Source organism: Macaca thibetana, chromosome 17 (assembly GCF_024542745.1).
Source record: "Macaca thibetana thibetana isolate TM-01 chromosome 17, ASM2454274v1, whole genome shotgun sequence".
NCBI lineage: Eukaryota > Metazoa > Chordata > Mammalia > Primates > Cercopithecidae > Macaca > Macaca thibetana.
The window spans coordinates 22,661,493-22,686,942 of NC_065594.1; the positions used below are offsets into that span (position 1 = coordinate 22,661,493).

The following is a 25,450-nucleotide window of genomic DNA, read 5'->3' on the forward strand; positions in this document are numbered from 1 at the left end:
CCTAGACACATCCCATAAAACTTCTAGGAAGAAAGTTTAATGGCTTATTATAGTTAATTAACATTTTTCTTTCATATTTTAAAGTTCAACTATATTATATTTTATATTAATAAGGAACACAACACATACTCTCAGAAGCTTAATAATCTACTGAGAAAAATCTACAGAGTTTAAAGAGAAATAAAACATAGGGTCAAGTCAGGTTTTCAGAGTCAGTAGAGGAGATGAGTCACCACATTATGAAACTTTCTCAGTTTTCCACATCCAGAAATTAAATTTTGAAGTGCATTTAGCCTTCTTTGTTTCTTAGATATCAACTCACGCTAACCAAATTAATGAAACAGTAAGGTATAAATCAGACACAAATGTATGTGTTTCTAGGAAGCTGAATATATTAATGTTGGTTATATTTGTGTCTTCTACTTTTAATACTTCCTGGAATCTAGACACTTGGAAACAAAAACCATTAACAGTTAGTTGGTAGCTGAAATAGAGTTGTAACAGAAAACTGGCTATGGGGAGATTCCTAATGAATGATCTCAACTTTACCATAGTGCAGCTCTCCAGAGACAAAGATTTTATGACTGCATGGTGGCTTGGCCCAGATTTCCTACGTGTGTGAATTGGCTTTGCCACTTTCTAGCAGTGAAACTTTGGATAGATATTTAGCTTTTCCAAGTCTCCTTTGCCTCAACTATCAGTAGGGAAAATAATAGTATCTACCTTATAGGTTGTTAATATGTTTGAAATAAGAGAATGAGTGTAACATACTTTGTGTTGTGTTGGTATGTAATTAATGAATTGTATCCATTGGCCACTCCATTTCCCCTTCTCTTATATTTATTCTTTTTCTTTGTCCTTATTCTCTTCATTCTTAATAAACTACATCCATTTTTTCCTTGAAAAACAAGAAATAATCACGTATCTTCAGAAACGCTTAGCCTTGTTTTATGTGTATGGCTTGAAAATTTTACATAAATGACATTGTGTTCTAGATCTCATTCTGTTTCATGCATTTTTCATGCTACTATATGAGAATTTAATTCCTTACCTCCAAATGTTACATAGTATTCTTCCATGTGTATAAGCCATAATTTATGCATCTCTTCACTTGATGATGGACACATGTGGCTTCCAACTTTTTACTGTTCCCCAAACAACTCTGTGAAAAAGAAACACGTGCACAGTTCCTTGTGAATCTGTACTAGCTTTTCTCTGGGGTCTGCTTCCAGGGGCAAAATTGCTGGATCATAATGTACACATTTACATATGGTGGACTTGGAAGGACAGGACATACTTTTACATACTTTCCCAGTAGAATAGGGAAAGGGATAGGATGAGAAATGGAAGATGAATAGAAAAGTACTAAAACAAATCAAGGACTTTCCTCAGATTGATGTAATAGCATGACTTTGACTAATGAGTATGATCAACCTGTGCTGTGTACCTAAAATCCTTAAAAATGAAATTAAAAAGAGTGTGGCTTAATGCATTGCCAACATAAATACCATACCCACTACAATGGCTTAGTAGCTCCATCTGCACTCCATAGCCAGTGTGCCGGCCTCCTACTATCCTACCAAGATGGTGCAGAAAATCATTAGGTGGCATTCACACACGTAGGAAATCTGGGCCAAGCCACCATGCAGTCATAAAATCTTTGTCTCTGGAGAGCTGTACTATGGTAAAGTTGAGATCATTCATTAGGAATCTCCCCATAGCCAGTTTTCTGTTACAACTCTAATGATTTTAAAACTCCTGAGACTCAGACACAGACAGTGAAAAGCTATTATTCTGCTTTGCTAGTCTATGAAATTTTAACTATAGATCTCTTTGTTAATCAGCCCTGGAGATTGCTGTGACTTAAATGGTCTCCAGGCCTGACCATTGCTGACTCCCAATTAGCCTGTAAAGGTATCTTATAAGGGGACTGTTTTGACATCTTTGACCATTTCATCCAATCAAACAATAAAAGGTCTCACACTGAGGAAGCGTAATGTCACTGTGTTAATACACTCTGTGGTCACCAGTGTTAGCAAGAGGTATGGAATCAGGAGTGTTGAAGTTAAGCAGTGCGAAAAGAAGTGTCAAGCCAGGAGTCAGTATTAGTTTAAATTTCCTCTCATAAATAGATATTACTCTTCTTAGAAAAGAAAAATCATTCAAGTAACTGTTTTGCCTATGCCAAAGTATTGAAATAACTAAACCTTTCATTTTCAACAACACTTTTTGGTTTTTTGTAGGCCCAGTGCTAAATGACAAGGTAACGATTTCTTCAGGAATTGAGGAGAGACAGGCCTGGAAAGTTGTAATGATTTTCTTCACAACTAGTAAGAAGAGAAATGATATGAAAGAGGAATCTTCTCTGAGACATGTTCACAAGCAGGTCGGACCTTTCATTCAGAACAAGATTATTTTAATTTTTAACAGTTTAAGATATAACTGATTCCTTAAATTAGTTCATCTTGCTCAAGCCATTATAATATTAATTCACTGTTATTTTTGGTAATACAGATCATTGTTAATTTTTTCTATTTAGAAGCCAGGAATACACAAGGGAAGGGCACATTCAGAAGTAACTAATACCACTACAATTTTAGGACCTTTCCATTTTATTGAATTGGGTTTTATTTAAAATTTTGTATCTCTTTTTTTGTCATTATTATGTCTAATATGTTTTCATTCCTTAAATCTGCTCTGTATATGTTCTGTTCACAATATTTAAACATACAATGACTATAGCTTCATTTTCCAAATCTAATCTAGCCTAAACCCTTTGGTGGGGCAAGAAAAGCAAGTTGTAAAATAATCTCTTTGTCGTGACCCTCAAGTCATATCTTCTGGACTTGAAAGGTACACTGGATGTCCTATGTGTTGGTGCCTCATGCTACTCAGCAGGAAATCTGAACTGTTCTCACCTCTCTGGTCCTTCTCTCTCACCAGCAGATATACCCGAGAACATTCTCCACATTGTCTTAATTCTCCTGCTTTCTGCCTTGGGTCACTCAACCCAAATGGAAGAGATTGCACTGTTCATATTAGGGATGCTTTAATTCTATAGTTCAAAGATTGCAATTTAACGCAAAAATCTACTTTTTCTAGTAGATAACAGTAAATAACAGTTCTGGTGAATATTAAGAGGAGGGTGTCTTTTGTTAAAAAATAGCCTGCAATTCAGTAGCATCATCTTTATAAGTAGAAGATGCACAATCACCCACTTGCTGGTCACTGCTCTGCTTTGGGTCATCTGAAGTCGATCACTGCATCCTTGGAGGATGGTGTGAAATGCCATTGAAACCGTGAACTAATTCAATGACATGCCCATTGTTCCACTCACTTAGGCAAATGCTTTTTCTCAACAGGGAAGCTTCTCACATATTCCTAACAGTACTAAATGAGCTCAAAAAACTTAAGAATGATACCCCACTGCTGCTTGTCTCTAGTTCTCAGTTCTCATCCTGGCGGGCAAGACCCCCAGCATCATCTCAGTCATAAAGTACTTGTGAGTATTCAGAAAGGCCTAAGTTAACTATCGTCAGGTTACACAGGTTTGGAAGCTTGAGCACATTCTATGGCATTTGTGGTATGGCCTCTGTAGAATCAATATCCTTAATCATAGATAGCAGATGGAGCTGTGAGACAATGACCTTCCAGAGTGCCTTCCCCAAATAGACTTAACGCTACCACACTTCAAAGGCAATCACTGTCCATCCGCTCCAGGTCAGCGTGCAGTGCTGGCCGGGGGCCTGGGCTACCAGAAAGACACTGGCTAGAGTTGAACGCTCAATCTCCCTGCTCCCAAGTACAGATAAGAGGAGAGAGAGAGGCTCACAGCCTTCTAGAACTTTATGTGCTTAAGTGCTGATAGGAGCTACCATTTGCTGCATTTTGGTCACTCTGGAATATAAGACCCCTGAGACAGCAGCTGATGTGGCTAAGGAACAGTCAGGCCAGATTTGGTGATACTTATTTAGCAGAACACAGAATCCAAGAATCCTCATGGATACCAGTCAAAAGCATGACTCAGGCAAAGGGAACAGACAATAAAAAGAATGACTTCACATTTCACAGCAGGAATTCTCTGGCCTCGGAGAACACTAGATACCTCTGGACCACACATCCCTTTGGCAGAATACTTTTCTCATCTACAGATCACTGTATAGCTTGGTTTACCTGAAGCCTCTTGTGGTTTCTCCACCTAATAACCCACACGATTTTTTTCTAGAAAAGCAGCATAGATGGAGATGGAATGTAACACCTGAAATAATAGGATTTTACAGGAAATAATGTAAATCAAGCCTTTTGCCCTTAATGACCCATAATAAAATGCTCTTGTTACCAAGCTCTGCAGGCAACCCAGTGCAGGTTGCCATGGAAACACCCAGCTGCTCCTCTGCGCAGTTGCTTAATGATCAGTGTGATGTCAGGCTCTGGAGAGAAGCACAAGCTCAGACAACTCTTTACAGTCACAGGGACAGTCCACTTGGGACTGCAGTTATGTCTGAGTGGGGGCCCCTGTGTCCAGGTATAATTAAAATGCACTCAGACCTATGACTGGAAATGCTTTCAGCAGAAAATCACGTCGCCTTTTTCATTTCTCCATTCATTTTCATTTCTCCACATGACTGCCCAGTCAGAAGCAAGCCAGAAGCAGGGAGGCCATGGCATGTTGCTGCAGATGGCGCGTCATCAGTCTGTGACCCGGCTCCCACTCTACACGGGTGGGAGATGCAGGGGCTCTACCTTGACCCATGCCATAAAAGGTCACCTTTTTGTCCCCTCTTCCCATGTTCCCTGCATCTACCTTTCACAGTGACTGGACCTGAAATTCTCACTATTACTCATGGCTTGATTTAGATAACAAAGGCAAGAGGTTTTGCCCAGAATATTATTTTCAAAATGTATTTATTATCTGGGAAGAAAAGACAAGCCCTGGGGAATCTCTTCCTGTCCTTCGCTCCTTTTATTTTTTTTCTCCCTTCCTCTCTTTCATTCTCTCTCAAAAGGGTTTATTAGGTGCCTATTGTCTGCAGGTAATTACCAGAAACACAAGGATGAATGAAGCTTGATTGCTGTCCTCCAGGAGCTGACAGGTTATTAGATGGGGACAAGCATGTAAACGAATGCATGAGCTAAAGAGACAGAGGTGTGTACAGGGCACACGTGGATAAATCCTACCTGAGGGAGAGCTGGAAAGGCTTTTTCGGGGGTGGGGGGTGGGGGTGGGGGGAGTTGCTTACTGGGCAACCTCTTGGGAAGAAATTAATGGGATTGTGGAATTAATGGGAGGAAGGGAAGAGGGACACTGTGAGTAACGACTGAAGGCACAAAATAATCTTGTATGCTTGATAAATTGCAAGCAGTTGAGAATGGCTGGAGCTTTGGCCAGGATAGTAGTCTAGGGAGAAATACATCAGAAGTAGGCAGGAGTGAGAATCTAATGAAGTTTGACTTTACTTTACAGGCCAGTAGGAGCTACTTAAGCATTTTCAGGAGGGAAGACAGAGAATTAGAATTGCCGTTTAGGAAGATCACTTTTTTGGTTGGGGGGGGCAACGAAGAGCATATACTGAGGAAGTAGGAGACACGGAATAATTAGGGAGTTAGTGGGAGAGCGTGACTGTACAGAATGGCTATTGGTTTTTTGTCTAGCATCTGTTTCTTTGGAAGAGAATCACCTGTCTCTCATTGCCTGGCCCACTCACACAGGGGTGGACAAATGACCCAAACTCAACCCATTACAGTACCCGTCCCTGGTTCGGGTGGGCACATAATCCAAGCAGTTTTTATCAAGCTTCTCTACTGAAAATTCACGTATGCACGCCTAGACATAGAATTATTTCTCCTCCTACTACTCCTTCTCCTCCTTCTTCTTCTTTCTTTTTCTTCTTCTTCTTTATAAAAGGATGTAGCCTTGCAGCTTCCAGAGGCCATCTTTCTTGTTACACAGAGAAAACCTGATCATTAAGCCAATACTTGCAGGAAAATGAACAAGAAGAAGGGGAAACAGAGCTGTATTAATATTGTTTGAGCCTCTAACAGTCTAGAGTCTACATCCCTCTGTGTCTGAAACCAGTTTACCAATGGACTTTAGGGTTATATACACCAATAAGTTTATTTTTGCTTGAGCAAGCTTGAGTTAGTTTTTAGTCACTTGGGGCTGAATGATTCCTGATTATGAAAACAGGTAAAAATGACGACAGCTTGAGCCAAGGTTGTAGGGGATGGAGAGGATGGTTTAGGCAAAGTTAAGGAAACCACCCAGGAATTGGAGAGAGAGAGACTATGGAGTGGAAGGGGAAAAAAATCAACCAGAATTATGCCCAGATCCTTTGTTTCAATGCATAACAATGCCACCTTATAAGACGTTGAATATAAGAAGAGAAACAATTATTTCGGGAAAGAGGTACATGTTTTAATTTATTGGGTTTTAGATATTTGAGGGATGTCCAGTTGAAATTTTCGAGTAAACAATTAAGATTTTCTATAACCCACTCCCTGAAATACGTGCAACTTATAGAACCACATGATGGTAAGCATCTTTTTTTTTTTTTTTTTTTTTTTTTTTTTTTTTTTTTTTTTTTTTTTTTGAGGCGGAGTCTTCACTCTGTCGCCCAGGCTGGAGTGCAGTGGCACCATCTCGGCTCACTGCAAGCTCCGCCTCCCAGGTTCGCGCCATTCTCCTGCCTCAGCCTCCCGAGTAGCTGGGACTACAGGCGCCCGCCACCGCGCCCGGCTAATTTTTTTTTTTTTGTATTTTAGTAGAGACGGGGTTTCACCGTGTTAGCCAGGATGGTCTCGATCTCCTGACCTCGTGATCCGCCCATCTCGGCCTCCCAAAGTGCAGGGATTACAGGCATGAGCCACTGCGCCCGGCCGATGGTAAGCATCTTAAAAGTCTTCCAATCATGCTACTCATTTGATACTTTAATTCCTTCTGTTGAACATTTATTAAGTGCCTGTTGGTGTCATGTGCTGTGCTAGGAGGAAGGTCACAATATGTATTCACAGCCTGCGTTCTCGTGAGGTTCACAGTCTAGCTGGGGAGACAGACATGATATTTCCATGGGCTGAGAGAGAAGAGCTACTAGTGGCACCTGCGAAGTACTGGAGGGACACAGAGGTTGAACCTTCCAGCTGTGGACCTACAACTCCTGATCAAAAGGGTTGTGCAGTTTCTGGTTTGGTAAGTAGATTGGAGAATATATCTTCTTCTGGAGTAGCCTTGATTTCCTTTGGGAAAACTAGATTTATAGGCAGTTTTATTGTATGTTGACTCAATTGTGTCTCTCGCTGGCCATGGTTCTATTCATCAGGCCCTTACACAATATATTTAGTCTGTCTCCTATGTAAAATAATCTTCTTATATTTTAATAAGATATTTGTGTGTTCCTTTCATCTTTCCCCTTCCAGTCTAAACATCAGATCTAGTACTTTTCAATGTGCTTCATGTGATATGGCTTTTGGTGGTTTTTAAAGTAGCTTTTATCATTATATAAAGTTATCTTATCCACTATGTATTTGTCTTTTGTTTAGCCATTAAATAATCATCCTCATGTGAACAGGAACCTTGTCCGTTGTAGCCATCATTTATCCCCAGCATCAGAATTAGTGACTGAAACAAAGTAGGCATTCAATAAACATTTGCTGGAGAATAGCTTCTAGTGTCTAGTCCATCATCATCTCAGTAGATATTTTGGGAAGGCATTAGTTTGTCTGTGACCCAACTAATGTACAGGGTCCACTGGAGAATATAACACTCTGAGATCACTAGAAACATCACAAAGTATAAAGGGGTGGTTGCCAATTTGTTCTGGTTTCATATGTCTATATTACGCAGTCCAAGATTGCACTGCTCTTTTGGGGAGCTGCGTCACATTGCACCCTATATCGGTCATCTCAAACCATTAATTTTTTTTTCATGAAGCAGTTACTAACGCCATAGCTTCCTACCCTGGAAGAGGATTCTTCTTCTGTTGCTGGATTCTTATTTTTTTTTCTTGAATTTAGAATACCACATACATCTCTGCGAAATTTAGCCTAAAAAATGTTTGCACGGCTTTTGCTTGTGATTCTGTTATCCAATCTTTAGTTCTTCCTGCTTTCTAGCATCAGCATAATTAAAGAGCCTGCAGCCTCCCAAAGGTCAGGCTTTCTGCATTGCCTGTACTGCTACCCTCAAATCCCAGCCCGTGCTCTGTCATCAAGAGCATCTTCAGTTGAATGTTTATTGGACAAATTTCTAAAGGCATGCCTGTTATATTTCTTTCAAGTTATTAATTAAAATGTGAAACAAGAACAGAATGGTTTAGCTTTCTACTGGAAACATCCCTCTTTTGTTATTTATCTATCTATCTATCCCAAATCCAGCACATTTGGATTCAGTTCATTTTTTTCTCCTTCACCTTTCCGGAAATTTTGCTGTCATCTAGATACATTGCATTTATACTACAGTACCAATCTCAATGAAAGAAATGAGTTTGGACTGACATAACCTAATATTAAGAAACCCATACTGGCTCCAGGTGATCACCAGTTACTCTTCCATGGGTTCCAAACCCACCACTTACGGGCAGATGTTACTTGATCTCCCTCGTGGACACTCTGGTAGGGAAAGAATTTGTAGGAATCAATTGTGAAATTGCATTGACCTTTCTTTCACATTGCCACAGCAGTCAAAGATGTGTGTGGGGAAGTTGAAATAAAGAAGCAGCTACAGAAAAAAAAAAGAAAGAAAACAAAAACCGTAGAGGATGTATTTTTAAAGGATGTAATTTATGTAGTCTATTTTGGGGCTACATAAATTCTCATTTTGTTTAGAAAAGCATCACATACCCAGTGCTTATCCAAAATATGCACATTGATTATTTATAATGGGCAATGTTCAAGATAGAACCTTCCTCCCCTCTTTAAGCCAAAGGGTTATTTGGGCCAAGAGGGTGCTGAGTGGAGGAAGCAGGAAGTAGGGATGGGAGTTCACTCTGCTCCATAGCCGCTTTGAGAGCCTCATCGAGTTAAGAGAGCATTGGTTACATGAGCACTGCTTTTTTTCTCTATTTATGTCATGGAACACTGTGAAGGGCCTTCCCTAGATTTCAATGCCCTTTTAAAATCAAAGAGCATGTGGCAATGGACCAAGCCAATAGCCACTGTCAATACAAAACAGCATGGCCCTTTGGTCCTGAGTGCCTTCAACCAGAATCCATCAGCATAAAGAACCACATTTCCAGGAAATGTGCAGGATATTTAATGGCAATCAATGTATTTCCTCCATGATTTCTGGCTGCCTCTTTTCTGTGGAATTTGGCAAGAAGATGGGAATTCAGATGCGGCTATGTATGGGGTAATTCAGCAGGCTTGGAACATCATTTTGTTCCAGTTAATTTGAGGAGGCTGTCACTTTCCTCAAGTCTGTGACAGTTAGGATGTTTGTTATTACATCTCTGCTCTCCACACCCTGTAAACTATAATAAATTTGCAGATACCTCATGGACATGTTATTTTTGCTCATAAAGAGTCTTTGAGACACACTTAAATGGTTTTAAAAATGAGCCTAAAATGTCATTTTGGGGATTTGTAAGGCATTAGAGAGTTGCATCCATCTCTTTCTCCTTCCCTTCTCTCTTTCTCTTTAGAAGTGCTTAGAAAAGCGTGAGCATCTTGGGGTCAGAATATCATTATAAAGCAAATTACTACTAAAATGAGCTAAATGCTAACCTCATAGTCTTAAGGAGTCCTTTCCTTACATTGTATGTTGAACTGATTGCTTGAAAATAACTAAATCATCCGGGAGTTTTCAATCATGTAATATTTCATAGTCCTTCTGGGGACAGAGACTAAATGTGGTTACTTTGCAGAGCATGATGTTTAATCATGCGAAGTGTCTTGATGAGTACTGTTTGATGAATAATAATAATAAATAGTAATAATATCCCACAAGCATTTGCTGACTGATGCATTTAAGGACTGAAGAAACTCCTGGTTTCTTCAGTTTCACTGCTTCTCTATTTCTCCACCAGATGGCAGAAGAAGGGCCAGGATATTGACCCTGAAATATTTTTTTGATTCTTAGATATTAAATATGAGATGGTATCAAAGGTTGGAAGTGAACATTTAAGTATATTCCCATAAATTTATGTTTGTTATAAAATCATAAAGCCATTTATGATTTATCATTTATTATTTCATTATAAAATATATTTCCTACATAGAAATATCTTGAAATAAATACAGGGTGTGGAAAACTTTGGTAGTGTGTCAAAGGTTAAAAGTTAAACCAGGCATTATAGACCAGGGGATGTATTAATACTCTCTCTGATATCCTTATGAAATGGGCAGTGGGACAGGGAACCGTTTAGTGAAGGTTTTTTTACCCATCCTCCTTTTGCACATGGAAATGTAACTAGGAAAGATGTATAGATATAAAATATGGTGTTTCATCTAATGCTGCAATGGCTCTGGGCCTTATAAAAATTGCATTCTCTGCCTGGCGCAGTGACTCACGCCTGTAATCCCAGCACTTTGGGAGGCCAAGGCAGACGGATCACAAGGTCAGGAGTTCAAGACCAACCTGGCCACAATGGTGAAACCCCATCTCTACTAAAAATACAAAAATTAGCTGGGCATGGTGACCAGTGCCTGTAATCCCAGCTACCTGGGAAGCTGAGGCAGGAGAATCATTTGAACCTGGGAGGCAGAGGTTGCAGTGAGCTGAGATTGCGCCATTGTGCTCTAGCCTAGGTGACAGGGTGAGCTTCCATCTCAAAAAACAAAAACAAAAACAAACAGAATTGCATTCTGTACTCCTACCCAGTGTTATTTTGGGATAAACTCTTAAAATTTATCTCACAGGGTAAAGTGTGTAAGAAAATTAAAAGGGGTAGTCAGGGACCTGAGGGCCATCAGCCAACACAAAGAAGAGTCTGAATTCTTAGAGCTGGTGAATGTTTAACATCTTGGTATTGTTAAGGGTTGCCTAAGTTTATTTAGTAAGCTCCTAAATAAATGGAGAAAAATGTTTTATTACTCTCATATAAATGGATTTAAAAGAGAGATCTAAAAAAGACAGTTTGTTTCAGCCAGAAAACAACTTCATTCATATTCTCATTGGCATGTCTCTCATCCATATCTAAAAACCAAAGCACTTCTCATGTATTTACATAGTCTGTCTTTTGAGATAAATGGTCATTAAATGACAATTTAGAGAGAAAAGGAGTGAGGTGAAAGAGATTGTTTTAAGAATACCCTTTTTAGGCAATAATCTGAATACTAGGAATGAAAAATTAATTTTAAGACAGTGGTTTTAAGATTTCTTAATCCATATTTGAGAAGTATATTTTAGGAAGTATATACACACTTATGATATTTTACTGCACACCCTCTGGGTTTTCTGAGGCCCTGGCTTAACCCTTTTCTAGTTGCCATGACAACGAGGACACAAATACAACATCCATACCGTGAGCTGGATCTATGAGGAAGAATTTCCAACTGTATGCATAGTATGTGTATTTGACCCAAGCTTTTCAGAAAGAATTTAACACAATTTTAAATGTAGTAAAATGTCTGTGTGAGTCATACAATGGAAATAGCGTATGCAGCTAGGAAAATGTAGTCTCATAAATGAACCAAGGGAAAAATAACGTTGGAACCCTGTTCTCTCTAAAACCTCCATCTTGCCTTCCCTCATCTCTCTTCCTGATGTAAAGAATGTCATAGAAAACTTGAAGAAAATCATTCTAAGCTTTTATTTTTTTTTCTTTTTAAAATCCAAGCCTAAAATAAATGATTTATTTTCAAGTAAATCATAAATCTATAATCTGAGACATTGGTCTTGCAAAAACACTTCAACGCTTCCAACTACTGGCTGTAAACTGCTTTTCTAAAAACCCTCCTAAATTTTCACTCTGCATTCTGAAAAAAGAAAACAGACTGAAATTTCATCGTCATTTTCTCTGATTCCTAACTAAGGCGCTCCTCACACAGAATCTCCCGAAAGCAGAGATGGATGCGTAGACTCTACATTGGAGAAAGGAGCGGTCCATTCCCCAAGTTTCATTCTGGACACTGAATAGCATCTTGGGAGAAACCAAAATGGGATCCCACTCTAGGTAAGACATGATAACATGAGCAGTGAGATTCCTGTGGATAGGGGAGTTTTCTTGGGCAGGGGTGAAGAGACACAGAAGAAAAGCAGGGAAGTGTGAATGCTAGGGATACAAAGAGAAGCCCCAGCAGGGAGCCTCACACAGATGCTTAATAAATGCTTTTTGATTTGACTGAATGATCAAAGTGTGGTGTCAGCGTCAAGCAGTCTTAGCACCATCGCCTATGAATGCCTTTGCAATCCACATGTCGATTTATCTGGGGGTAGGGGTCAGGCTGTCGGAAGGGATGCTGTGCCCTTGCTTGATGTGAGTGGGCAGCCAGGGCCAGCCGTGGGAAGGGATTGAATCGTGGCGTCCTGTTCTTGCGACAGCCACATTCCTCATCGGAAGCTTGTGCTGTGCGTTTGTCCTGCAAGCAAGAGCAGTCTGGGTGCATTTTTGAGATTCTGTGGGAATTACTGCAACTCAGACCCTCGGTTTTCTGATGTCCAAAAGGAGGGCGATAGTAAACAAGTAATAAGTAATAGTATTTGTTTATGTACATAGCTTAACTCATAAAATTGTGTGATGATAAAATAAACTTTAAGCAGCAGATGTAAAAAGAGAAGGTCCTTTTCATCAGAGTGTCCTGCTAGAATCCTTTTAGGAGGCAGGAGGCGGCATAGCTGAGTGGAAAGAATGTTGGCCTGACAGGCCAGAGAAACAAATTCATCTCCCAGTTGAGCATAAACAGTTGTGAGACCTTGAACCTCTCAGCCTTTCTGAGTTCCAGCTTTCTCATCTGCAAATTTAAGGTGGTGGTCTAGAAGATCTTCCACTTCATATTTTATTATCATACAGAGAATTAAGAAAGGAACTGAGAGCCTAGTTTCCCTGGGGAGGTCAGTTTTACTTCTGAGGCCCTCAGATAGCCCTCTAGACATCTCGCTAAAGGACAGAGGCATTTATATTCACATTTTCCAGTTGTATTTGGGAAATTGGAGTAAGGACCGATACATTTCACGTGCCCAGAAGCACAACCCAGGTTAGGAAGGAGTGGAAGGCACTGCCTTACAGCAAACATCCACCTTATCTCGACCCCTAACCTGTCCTGGTCACATACCTCTGTCTAGATGAGCCATTAGGGATGGCCAGTGACCAAATAGCATGTGCAAAAGGAGTGGGTACTGGTGGGTAATGGGGAGGGGAAAGAGAGAAACGACTTTTCTGGACCCATGGTAAATATGATTTCCTTGGTATTGAATGGAAAAGAATAAGCATTATTTTTGATAACTCAAGTCCAATTTTCAAGAGTTTCAACAATTTCAGTAGGAAAAAGTATGCGTATGTATATGTGTATGTAATGTGTGTATATATGTGTATATATGCATATACATGCACAGACATGTGTACACACAACACATAAATACCTACGTGCACAAAGCATAAATGTACACACATACACCTGTATGTTTATAAATTTATATTAAGAATCTTAGGAAGGGCCTCATCTTCTCACCAGTGGTCTCTTCTCTCTGTTTCTACATCTTAGTCTCTCCCCATAAGGCACGTACCCAGTGAAATTCACACTGAAATGTACAGAACTCTCTTCTAGATATTATTCTTGGTGCAAACACTCCCTTAGTCCATACCCCTGCCCTTGTGCCCCCACCATCATAAAAAACAGGGACAGGACTTGAGAATTCTAACAGTTTGGGAAACTGTAAATGCCCACACTTTTACATTTGCCACTGTTTCCATGACAAATTTTTTTCTCAGGAGAAAAGAACGTTTCTAAAAGATCAAAATTAAATCACTTTGAAGACTCAAAAAAGGATGGTGACTCTGGGAAAGTATTAACATGAAATAACACTATTTGTATCGAAAATCATTTATGCCATTTATAAAATTCTCCCTGCACTTCAAATTTGCTAAGTTTAAGTTCAGCCTTCTTCTTGTGTGTTTCTTGCCATTGGCACAGAATACAAAAGGGAGAATAGCTTTTGAACTCTTTGGTGATGCAACAAAATCTGATTTCATTAATGGGGATCATTGCTGAGTGAGGTATTTTGTGCTGAAAAAGTAATTGCTAGTTTGACATAGAGAAGCCATATCTATATCTACACAAATGCGTATATAGAATGAGTAATATACAGATGTGTGTATTTATGTATATCTGTGTGGATAGATTGATGGATGGATAGACTAATCCCCATTCAGACAAAAGTCCTCTTTGTCTTGTCCATATTATTCTTCAGTTATGTACAAAAGGATTTTACTATCATCAATCTACTTGCCAATTATTTCTATGTTTTATGATCAGTTTTGGTTTTCTTCCAAGAAACTGTTGTGAAATGGTATGTGATAAATGCTATATAAGCAGATATTACTTATCAGCCTGGAGAGACAGGATTGGATATTTTTAGGAAATCTCACTGAGAATACATGGGCCACCACCACCACCATCTCACACACACACACACACACACACACACACTATATATATATACCACTTTAACAGCAACAGCAAAAATAACTGCCCTTTCCCAAGTCCTCATCTCGTATTTCTCTTCCTGACCTTCCACTGAAACAATAAGATAACATTCTTATGGAATGGGACTCCCACTCGTGGCCATACCTTTATAGAGGGCATCAACAACCGTGAATGAGTTCATCACAGTTTCTGGGCTCTGACAGAGAGGGACCAATAACCTGCTACTGTCAACCAAAACGCATCTGAGACAGGTCTAAATCAATTCAGAAGTTTACTTTGCCAGGACAGGACCAGGAAAAAAGAACTCAGAACCACAGAAACAGTCTATGATCTGTGCCTTTTTCTAGAGATGATTTTGAGGGTTTCAATATTTAAAGGAGGACAGTGGGCAGGAGGGGAAAGAGGAAGGGGATAGATGTTCACATTGCTGAATCCACATATTGCAAGAGATAAAGAGCAGGTAGGAGAATAGTCAATTATATTTTTGTTTCACATTCAGTCAATTGAGATAAGGTGAACATAGAGTAGCTACCTGTGGAGATGTTTAGCCTTTTATCTGTAGCTGTATGCTTAGGAACAAAAGGAAAGGCAGTTTCTTGCATGACTCAGCTTTCAGCTTAATTTTTTTCTTTTTGGCCTAGTGAAAGTGTTTACTTTCCTTTCACACTATGAACCACTAAGTATCTGAAAGGAAAGGGGCGGGGATCCCAGCTACTCAAGAGGCTGAGACATGAGAATCACTTGAACCTGGGAGGCAGAGACTGCAGTGAGCCGAGATCGCACCATTGCACTCTAGCTTGGGTGACAGAGTAAGACTCCGTCTCAAAAAGAAAAAAGAAAAAGAAAGGGGCAGGGATAGGTCAAGAGAAAAAAAAATGCTTGTGTGGGGAGAGCAATGAAGTAAGGAAAGAGAGAGAGTTAAAGAAAAACTTCGTATTATCTCATGGAGTCTAACAGAAATTGAATTCAAACCTTGGCTCTTTCGTTTAGTGTTTGTTCTGTATACTTAAACCAGTTACCTAATCTCTATGGTACTTAGGTATTTATCTGTAAAAATAAAAGTAAATTACAGGCTCATGCCTGTAATCCCAGCACTTTGGGAGGTCAAGGCGGGAGGATCACCTGAGGTCAGGAGTTCAAGACCAGCCTGGCCAACATAGCAAAACCCTGTCTTTACTGAAAATACAAAAATTAGCTGGGCATGGTGGCACACGCCTGTGATCCCAGCTACTCATGAGGCTGAGGCAGGAGAATCGCTTGAACCCGGGAGGTGGAGATTACAGTGAGCCAAGATTGTGCCACTGCACTCCAGCCTAGGTGACAGAGTGAGATTCCATCCCAAAAAACAATTATAAAAATAATAAAAATATCTATATTACCATATTGTTTTAAGGATTATGTTAAATTATGTAATAAATATAAAACATATAGTACAATTCCTTTCAAAATAATTATAACTTTCATCAATTTATAATTTCCTAAGGATAATCACTATGCCCATATAACTATGGAAAAATTTTTGAAATATTTCTGGTCTGAGGGATGATAATTAAATGAATTTTATTCTAAGAAAATAATTAAACATCTGAAGGGAAACTATCTACAAAACAATGCTTAACATAAATAACCAACAATGAAGAAACAAAAAAATAAATTACAGCAGATTTGTGTTCCAATGGACACACTTTAGAGAGATACACTAATGCAAACGGTAACCAGAAGAAAGCTGAAATTATTGCATTAATATCAGACAAAATAGATTTTCAGACAAAAAATATTTCTAGAGACAAAGAGAGACATTTAATAACAATAAAGAGATCAACACATCAAGAAAATGAAACAATTATAAATGTATAGTTTATAATACATAATTTTTACAAAGCCCCAAAGTGCATGAAACAAAAACTGACAGAATTGGTAGTAGAAACAGTTGGAGTTATAGTTGGCATTATAGTTTGGAATTATAGTTGGAGATTTACATATTCCTCTCTCATTAACTGATAAGACAACTAGAAAGATTTAAACAACAGTTATCAATCAACTTGATCTAATTGACATATATGAGGTGCTCCACCACCAACAGCAGAATGTATATTCTTTTCAAGTACACATGGAAAAAATTCTAATATAGATTTTATGCTAGGCCATAAAGCAAGTAATAATAAATTTAAGAGATCATTAAAATTTTAAAATTAAAATATAATTAAGTATGATTACATGGGATTCATTCCAGAAATGCAAGAATAGTTTAATATATGAGAAATCAATAAATGCAATACATCACATTAACAGAAAGAAAGACAAAAACCGTATAATCATATTAATGGAAACAGAAAAAAGATTTGACAGAATTCAACATTCCTTCATGATAAAAACTCTCGACAAATTAAGTATAGAAGATATGTACCTCAACACCATAAAGACCTATTCAGGATGAGCCTGGAGTATCTTATAGTGCAAGAAAGTAAGGAAGTTTCCAAAATACAAAAGCAAACATAAAGCAAACAAAACCCAACAATGAGGAAGGTATTACAAAGGAATACAGGAGCTAACTGAAGGAAGGCTCCCAATGGCCAAAGCTGGAAAATTTTGAGCAAAAAATTAAATAAAGTAGTATGGGATTATAATTCAATATATAAAATAAATGTCCATGAGTCCGTAATGATATAAATAAAGAAATAAATGGAGTAAAAGGGACAAATCTCCCATACAGAACAATTCCGACTAATTCATGTGGATACGCCACCTTCAAAGAGGTGAGACGGTGTGGTCTGCCCACAGTCACTTCCTTCAGAAAACAGGGAATAAAAGAATATCTTTTCATTGGAGAAACCTGCTGGATACCACCTCAGCCAGGTGATCAAAGTCAACAACAGTGGTAAGTCATGTTCATCAAATGTATCCCTGACATGAGGAAAATGGTATTTTCTTTCCTCTGTGTTCTTCCTTTCCCAAACCTGTAACTCTAGATTAATCATGAGGAAAGCAACAGACAATTCCCAATGAAAGGACATTCAAAAAAATGCCTCAAAATTGTCAAGGTCATCAGAAATGAAAAACATGAGAAACTGTCTCAGCCTAAGAAGACACAACTAGTAAATACCATGTGGCATCCCAGATGAGATGCTGGAATAGAAAAAGGATGTTAGGTGAAATCTAAGGAAATCTGAATAAAGTATGAACTGAAATTAATAATAATGTGTCAACATTGGTGAATTAATTGCAGCAAATGTGCCTTAACGTAAGATGCTAATAACAAAGGAGACAGAGCATGGGGCATAAGAACTGTCTTTGCAAGTTTTCTGTAAGTCTAAGACTATTCTAAAAAATCAAGTTTTTTTTTTTAACAATACTTCTCTTTCCTGTAATAATGTAAGACAGATTAGGGGAGAACCATATAACAAAGTCTAGAATCAATTGAAGTGGCATCATAAAGCTAAATTCCAGAAAAAGGTGACCATCTGGCTTTGTGGAACCCAAATGTGCTGGCTTAGTGCTAAAGTGGCAGCCAGGAAGGGTTTAAATGGTGTTATCATTAATACATATTTGGCAGCAGGAATTTCCATTATTAGCAGCTGAAAAAACATGCCATGGAACATTTGAACAGAACTGTACAGGAAAATACGAACTCTCCCAACTTTGCTCTCTTTATGCAGCTGACATCTCCTGAGAAACAAAGAGCCAAGTTTTTCTTTTCAGAGCCTGCAAGATTTATTTCTTTTAGAAAAATCTACCTTTAATTACTGTAGAATGCTCCCTAATGCTCAAAGACTACTGAGCTCATTGGATGCCTCCGGACTAAGAACTGGGCTTTGTTATTATTATTTAGAAAACAAACAGGTTCAGAGAGGGTCAGTGATTTGCTCTGAATTCACATCTGGTAAGTTGCAGGAATTGGAACTTGAACCTAGGTCTTTCAAATAAAAACTGAATGTCCTTTATACAACTAAAAATGACTCGAGACATCTTTTTGTCCTGTTGTTTGGCTTATGTTAGTGGACATCAGACACCCAAAACAAAAATGTCACCTTCTGATGAGTGAAGGCAACAAGGTGGGCTTTGGCCTTCCCAATGGGTATTGACACTAACAAACCAGAAAATTCTTCTGAGCAACACTGAGCCTCAGTTTTATCATTTATTTTCTTCTTTCAATTTGTCCCTCAAATGCTTTCACCATCTCTGTTTCTTGTATTAATCTGATCATTTTTGTCTTTGATTTCTGCACAGCTGGTGAAGTCACTCTTCACCTTATTTGGTTCTCCTTCTACACTGCATTTCAGCTTTAATCACCTCTCTCCTCTGCCTGATGCTGAGACCCTAGTCCCTGTTCCTGTTTGCCTTGGTCTTGACCATGTGACAAAGAGTATTAGACTATCAGAGAATACCCAAATGCTATTTTGAATCGAAAATCTGCACTATTTTCAAAAGTTCACTGGGAAACTGGAATACTTGATAATTCAGTTATTAAGAACATCTAATTCTACCTCAACTCTCTTCTGTGGGAGATAAGATTTAATATGTATCACTTCTAACGAAAGGAAATGAGGAATTGGGTCATTCTTTTCAATTTCACAGTAATATTTCACCGACCTCTAAAAATACCTCCTATTAAAATGTATAGAAACCAATTCTTGGGCAGAGCTCAGACTTGAATAGATGCAAAGAATAATACTGCACATTAGAGGAAGAAATCTCTTCCGAATAGGACCTTAGATTTTAACAATCCAACCAACTTAGAAACAATGGGACACTTTGAGATGTACTTAGATCTCTGTCAGTGAGTTTTCCAAAGAAAGTCAGGGCCACTTTTATTGGGGATGTTGTCAAAGAGATTCGTATTTTACGTGTTGGGATGAAGGGCCTGGGGAAATGTTGTGGATCACTTTGAAATTAGTTTTTTAAACCTACATATAAAATGACATTTTATATTGAGTCACTCTAGCCTATTAAAACTCATCTCAACTTTTGTTACCAGAGTGTTATTTTCCTTGTGCAGCACTTTGTGAATTCTCACTGCCCTCTGCTAATAATTCTGAATTCAAATCTATATCCTCTTAGAGAGAGTGAGACCTTTGCACTTCTAAAGATTGCAGAGCCAGTGGCTTTGTCTCCATATGACTGTGCACTGAAGGGTAATGTTCTCATGCCTCAAGGGGCAGCCAGATAGCCTGAGGAAGAGCAATGGAATGGAGCATGCTGGGAGAGCCAAGGCCTGAAATTAGGGAGTAGGGAGAAATGTTGGCTACAGGCCCTGAGAAGTATAGTCTAGCAGATAGAACGCTGTATCCAAGGGTAGGGAAATAGATATGGGGGCAGGGCATGGGAGGTGGAGAGAATGTGTTGGAAGCAAAGATCTCAGAGCAATGTAGTAGGAAAATTATGAAAGACAACCAGAGAAAAGTAATGAAGACTGAAGGATAGAGTAATAGTCAGGTCTTTCATGAAAGGGCTGTATATGTAAAGCAACCCCCAAAATGCAGAAGGAACTTAATAACCAAAGAAGGAGGCACACAAGTCCTGCTTGCATTATAGAGAGATTTTATTGAGGAATTTACAGACAGAAGTATGGTCTTCGGTAGACGCAAGTCAGGTAAATTTCCTCACCATTACTCCCAGACCCAGGGATTATATACCCTAGGAAAAGGGTACACATACTTCAGAGGGAATAGGAAGGAATTTGATCTAAGGGTAGGATTTATGGGAAGTATGAGTTTATGCAGGTTGATTTGATCTAAGGACAGGATTTATGGTAGCTATGTGCTCTTACACAAGAAGCAGAGATAAATTGGAAATCTCAGAGTCAATCCTGGAAAGGGGGTTAATCAGAAGTCATTATGGCAGATTCGCTTCCAAGATGGAGTCACTTTAACCTTCACATCAGGAGTCTAGGAAGACAGAAAATAAGCACGTAGCAGAGTTTCACCATCTATGCTGGGCTTAAAAAAATAAGACTGATCCCGGATTAGTCCTTGTGGCCAAAGAAAAAGAAGTGGGCAGGCAAGAATGAGGCAAGACTCAGTACAAGAGACAATGCCAAGGCCCGGCGCAGTGGCTCACGCCTGTAATGCCAGCACTTTGGGAGGCCGAGGCGGGCAGATTACCTGAAGTCTGGAGTTCGAGACCAGCCTGGCCAATGCAGTGAAACCCCTTCTCTACTAAAAATACAAAAATTAGCTGGACATGGTGGCGCATGTCTGTAATCCCAGCTACTCAGGAGCTAAGGCAGGAGAATCGTTTGAACCTGGGAGGCGGAGGTTGCAGTGAGCCAAGATCATGCCACTGCATTCTAGCCTGGGCGACAGAGCAAAGCTCTGTCAAAAAAAAAAAAAAAAAAAAAAAGAGAGAGAGACAATGCCAATGGCCAGAGAGCAAAACAGGGGTTATCAGGGACTAGGGGTATTATGGAGTGGGGAAAATGAGGAGTAGCTTAATGGGTTCAGAGCTCAAGTATGGGATGATGAATAGCTTCTAGGGATGGAGTGATGATTGCACAGCAGTGTAAATGTACTTAGTGCCACTCTACTACACACTTAAAAATGGTCAAAATGGTAAATTTTAGATTATGTATATTTAACACAAAAAAAATTTAATGAATTTTTTTAAAAAGAGAGACAGTGGCAGCATCAGATTTCCATCACAGAAACTCAGGTACTAGCAACAACAGAGAAGCCCGATTCTCAGAACTGGCATGTGAGGTGGAGACTAGATCTTGGGTGACAGAAGGGACTGTGTGCAATGCTGAGCTCAAGGTCAGAATTGACCAGAGGTACATCTGACTGTGTGCAGAGATTTAGGGGGTGTGCTGGAACACTTGACTGCTGCTTAAACCTGGGAAATGACTGAGTCTGAAAGTGGGCTTAAGTAGCCTCAGCTATGGAAGTCAAGGAAGCCTAAAAAGGCTGGGTATTGGGCAAGACTAATACATGTTGGTTCTTTGTAATCTCATTTTCCTCACCCAGGACTCATGTTGAGGAGGACAACAAAAAAATCAGCCCTGAGACAAACCAGCTCCCACTGAAGGAAATAATTTGACCATGAACAGAGTGGAAACAGGATATAGAGCTCCCAATATTTTAGGCCAACTCACTAACTAGTAGACAATTCTTCCTTTTAAAGAATTCTATGCCTTTTTACTAATGAATTCATGTCCCTATGGAGCCACAAAGGATGAGAATTTAGCCCAAATGTATACTTAAATTGGATTGCCTTTTAAGAATGCTTTAAAAAATAAAATGCAGCCACCTGTGACATATTAAGACTGTTAATGTACTCATTGACATAAATACCTGAAGGGTTTTCATAACAGCTGGAACATGGCTCAAAGATCTTTTGTATTTGATTTTTAATGTACTTCCAAAGTGACTTCATAAAATTGCAACCACTACCACCAGTGGGATTGAGGTTTTGTTTAACTCCTTGTGTCCTCATCTTCCACTGCTATTGATGCCAGTGAATCCCATTACTGCTCACTCTAAACGTCTTGAAGATAAAAACCACACTCCAAATACATTATCAATTGAGAGACAAGACAGGCAATCAAGACCTACATGTCCCTGGCCACAACAACTCTCACAAAATAGCATTTTCTTGGCTCCGCCCTCACTTCCTCTGTAGAATCCATAGTCCCTTCAAATTCTTCCCACGTGGGTCTTAGCAAGGCCTAAATTCCTCCCATATGGCACCACTCAAGGGCTCAGGCAATAAACCTCCTCAACTGTGACTGGATCCCAGACAGTCCAGCCTACTGTGGGGCTGCATCCATCTCATCTCTGCCAGAGGTGACAGCTTGGCCTCTACTGCCCACTAGACAACCTGTTAACTGTCGATGTCCATGCCAAAGCTGATGGTGACTGAGGCAGAAGGAACTAATGTCTGAGCCACGACAGCCAGTTATGACAGACCCTGTACCACTCCTAGGGCCACCCTTCCATTTCATCTCCAACTCATTGTCCTTGAGTTTGGTTCAATCATTTTTCTGTTTGTTCAGTCAACAAATGTTTATTAAACATCTATTATGTGCTGAGCACTCAAATAGGCTGATGATGTAGAGGCTATGTGCAAAGGAAGCATATTGGAGCTTACATTCCAGTGTGCGGACCAACAGTAACAGGTGAACAAATTAATAAATGCATAACTACTTAAGTGAAGTGCTAAGAAAGTAATAGTCAAGGTGCTGTGATCAGGAATAAGAGCTGATGGAGTGGTCAGGAGTGGGCCTCCTTCAGGAAATGACATTTAAATCGAGACCCAAAGGGTGAGAAGGAAACAACCATTTAAAGAACTGGGGAAAGAGTTTCACAGGCAAAGGGAGTATAAGGAAGAAAAACACATGGGCCATTCAAAGACCTAAAATAAAGCTGCAGTGGGTGTAGCTAGAGCCAAGTGAGAGAGGCAGAATGGGAGGAGGCTGGGTTGAGCAGTAAGGTGGGGCAGGCTATGTTTGACTTCTGTAGGTTGAACCTGAGAAGGGGTTAATTAATTAAATAGAAAGGGAATGAACAGTTTTGTTTTCACTTTGTAAAAAAATGTAAAGTTCATCTTGACTGCTGTGTGGAGAGTAGATTGGAAGAGACCAGGAAGGGAAATGGGAAAGTTATTTGTAATAATTCAGGTGAGAAATGATGATGGCTTAAAGTAGGACAGCAGCAGTGGAGATGAACATAAGTAAACGAGAGATGCATTTTGAAATAAGAAAGATTTGCTGATAGATTCAATATAGAGGTGTGGTAAGGGAGAAGAAGAATCAAGATGACTACCAAGTTTCTGGCTTGAGCAACCTGATGGATGATGATGCATTTACTGAGATCAAGAAGATAAAAGCGGCGAGGAAATCAAAAGTCTGCAACATACTAGGTTTGTTATGCTTATAAGACACTGCAGTGAAACACTGAGTAGGCATTTGTATACACTCATTCGTTCACATATACTTTTGAGTCTCTACTATGTTTAGGAACTGAGCCTAATTCTAGGGGTAGAGCAGTAAGCATAACAAAGATGATCTTTGACCTTAGGAAGTTTACAAACAAGCAGGTAGGACAAACACCGGACAAGTAACTAAGCATGATATAGGTACCAGTGTAGAAATTGGAGCTAGGGGGTAGGCAAGGGAGGAAGAAAACGGAGGCTGACAGTCTGGGTGGCTAGCAGAAGTTTCCTAAGGAAGTTTCCTAAGACACTTAGCTCTGAAATATGAACGAAATTAGCTCAGTAAAGAGGTGGAGGCAGAGTTTCAGGCAGAACATGTGCAGAGCGTGTGTAGAGGCCTGGAGGCAGGAGAGATTAGGTTTTTCCAGGAACAAGTCTTATAGAACTAATTCTTTCCCAGAATGTTCTCAGTCCTCACGGAATTCCCGTTAGCAGGCTAGTTCCATTCATCCTCCAGTCATGCTGGAGTGGCCAGAGGGTCAACACAGCTTGCACTCTAGCCAGGACTCCTGCTATACTGTGTCTAAAAGATTCTTTCAATATAGCAGGACTCCTGCTATGCTGTGTCTACAGTTCATTCTTTCAATTGACAATTCCTTGCGAACCTGACTATGGATCATGGACGTCTACATCAGCAGTCCCCAACCTTTTTGACAATAGGGACCTATTTCATGGAAGACAATTTTTCCATGGATTGGGTGGGGAGGGAGAGGTGGTTTGGGGATGAAACTCTTCCACCTAAGATCATCAATCATTAGATTCTCATGAGGAGCAAGCAACCTAGACCTCTCACATGCACAGTTCACAATAGGGTTTGTGCTCCTATGAGAATCTAAGGCCACTGCTGATCTGACAGGAGGCAGAACTCTGGCAGTGATGCTCGCTTGCCCACTGCTCACCTCCTGCTGTGCAGCCTGGTTCCTAACAGGCCACGGGCTGGTACCAGTCTGCAGGCCTGGGGGTTGGGGACCCCTGCTCTAGATAAACTTCTTGCCTCTCAGAAAGAACTTGTCACTTAGTGGAGAATGAAGAGTGTTATACTAAAGGTATGTCTCAAGAACCATGGGGAGATTAAAGAAGGCATGACTGGCTCTCCTTGGAGCCACAAAGGAGACATCACAGAAAAGGAGGGAGAAAGAAACAAATGGCAACACTGACACTGGTTGAGCACTTGGGATCGATATGTGCATCTGGGAAATGGCAAGCCATTTGGGAGAATGAACCATTCTTAGAACGCAGTTTACCCAATGAATATAATTTCCTCTCTTGGATACGTGATCTTCCTCCTTAGCACTGAGAAGATTTCTCTGCATTTGGTAATAGCTATGATTTTGCAACTGGCAGGTTTTTTCAAGGAGAGACCCTAGTATGGAAGGCTTATGAAACAATCCAATACTTGTGGTCCTATGAGTAAAGGAGGGAGAACCCCCTAGGAGTCAAGCTGAAGGCCACAATGCTTTATTTCCACCTGCCAAGTTTCCATCACCTTTGCAGGTAGTTCTGAGATAACTAGGATAGAAACCCTCTCCTTACCAGTAAAGACAAGCCATCCACTTAGCGGTCCCTCTGTTCCATCCTCCAGAAAGACACAAGGCCTTTTGTAGCTTCCATACTTCCTACTCCCCAACTCCCAATACCAACATTGTAGCATCTGCCATTTGGAAACTCTCAAGCACAGCCTTCCTTCAGGACTGGCTCGAAAAATCATTTTGCTTTTGGCATTTTTAATTAAAGTGGCATTGCATAAAAACAGATGAAAACATATCAATAACTCAAACTTATTAGAAAATGGAGATGAGAAGAGAGAGAAAAAAGTGAGAGTGGGAAGAATCCTAGAAAGGAAATGAATCTATGTGAGAAACGATTTCCCAATGAACTCCCATGCTAATCACAGCCTCCAGACGTCAGTAGCAGAGGCTACAGCAGAGTGATAATTAGAAACCAAGCA

The 25,450-nt window shown here is 39.7% G+C and overlaps 1 long non-coding RNA gene across 1 annotated transcript; it reads left to right on the top strand.

Annotated features, from left to right (window-relative positions):
- The first annotated feature begins 6,963 nt into the window (after nucleotides 1-6,963).
- Nucleotides 6,964-17,774, top strand: LOC126940405 (uncharacterized). The gene is made up of 3 exons (XR_007720746.1): nucleotides 6,964-7,186; nucleotides 11,983-12,107; nucleotides 17,291-17,774. It is a non-coding gene; the product is annotated as an uncharacterized LOC126940405 (long non-coding RNA).
- Nucleotides 17,775-25,450: the final 7,676 nt, after the last annotated feature.